Genomic DNA, 1392 nt, shown 5'->3' with positions numbered 1-1392 from the left:
TTGGGACAGGCTGGGCCCCAGCTCTGTCTGAGGCGCAGGTCTGGGAGGGCTGTGGAATTTGCATTTCTGACAAGTTCTGGGTGGCGTCGGCTGCTGGTCTAGCTCTTGCTCATCCACGACATCTGTGCCTTTCCCCGACTCGCTGGGGGTGTGATCTCCCAGCACCTACTGTGCGTTCCCAAGCCCGTTTATGTCCGCGGGACTGGTCACTGTAGCCAGGTGATTTAACTCAATACTGGAGCAGCCGATAAGACAGGAGGCCAAGCAAAGGGATTGCGCCATAAAATGTGGGCTGCATGCACCGGAAAGTCTCAAAGTACGCAGGTCGCAGGACACTTGCTGTACAATTCCGAGTGGTCAAGACCGTTGTAAAATGTCTCAATAATTGAAAATTTAAAAGCCAGCTAATCTACAAGGTTATGCACAACTGTGTTACATTCTATTTTTATGTAAAGAAGCTAAAAAATAAAAGCAGGTGCCAACATGTTAGCGGTGTAGCCGCCATAAGCTTCACACTCAAAATGTCTCCCACCGATATGGCCAGATACATACAAGTGTGTTTGCTTCATTTAAATATAAATTTAAGGTTTTCTAATATTTTCCCTGACTCCCTGCTTGAGCTGGATATTTTGATCAACTCTTCCGTCTTGGTCCCACTGAGGGGAAGCTCTTCCAGGGCCTCCACTCCCCAATCCTTCTGCTCGATGCTCATTCCCCACCCAGGTCCCAAGCTGGAAATTGGGGGTTCTGACCAGGATCCTTCAAGGTCCCGAGTGGTATCTTGATATTTAAAAAAGTGAATGCGGTGCTTTAAGTTGCATAAAAGCGCGTATTTTATAGACAGCTGCCATTTCTGAGTCACAGCCTACCCCTTCCTGTCCACAGAAGCAAACCTAAATCCTTGGCGTGCGGTTCAGGGCCCTCTCTCATCGCCACCTGCTCACGTTTCCCTTCATACCCCTGGCTTTTAAATTTTCAACTATTGAGACATTTTACAACGGTCTTGACCACTCGGAATTGTACAGCAAGTGTCCTGCGACCTGTGTGTTTTGAACCAAACACGAATCACCATTTTCTTATTATGCAACTTGTGCCTTTTTAATGAGGCTTTCTTCTGGCCTCCACCTGGAGACCTTCTACTGGTCCTGTCGACCCCAGGGCCCTGCTCCGGAGGCCCTCCCGCCTCCTCCTTGGTGTACATTTGACTGCACAGTAGTAGTGAAAGCTTCTTTATGGCAAAGGAACCAAACTGAACAGGTAAACTAGTCATATCATAGGAGGACTAACCTTCCAAATATATAAAGAGCGCCTAGAAATTAGTAAGGAACCCTCCCCGAACTCAATCAAAAGACAGGCACACGATGCGAACAGTTCACAGAAAAAGAAACACAA

General features: G+C 47.6%; 1 protein-coding gene across 1 annotated transcript in view; it reads right to left on the bottom strand.

Annotated features, from left to right (window-relative positions):
- LOC105853497 overlaps window positions 1–1392 on the bottom strand; it is a 97229-nt gene that overhangs the window by 38329 nt on the left and 57508 nt on the right. The window lies entirely within an intron of this gene.

The sequence above is a fragment of the Condylura cristata genome, unplaced genomic scaffold (genome assembly GCF_000260355.1).
Source record: "Condylura cristata isolate star-nosed mole 26May11 unplaced genomic scaffold, ConCri1.0 scaffold00011, whole genome shotgun sequence".
In the NCBI taxonomy this organism is placed as follows: domain Eukaryota; kingdom Metazoa; phylum Chordata; class Mammalia; order Eulipotyphla; family Talpidae; genus Condylura; species Condylura cristata.
This window is presented reverse-complemented; position numbering and strand designations above follow the sequence as displayed.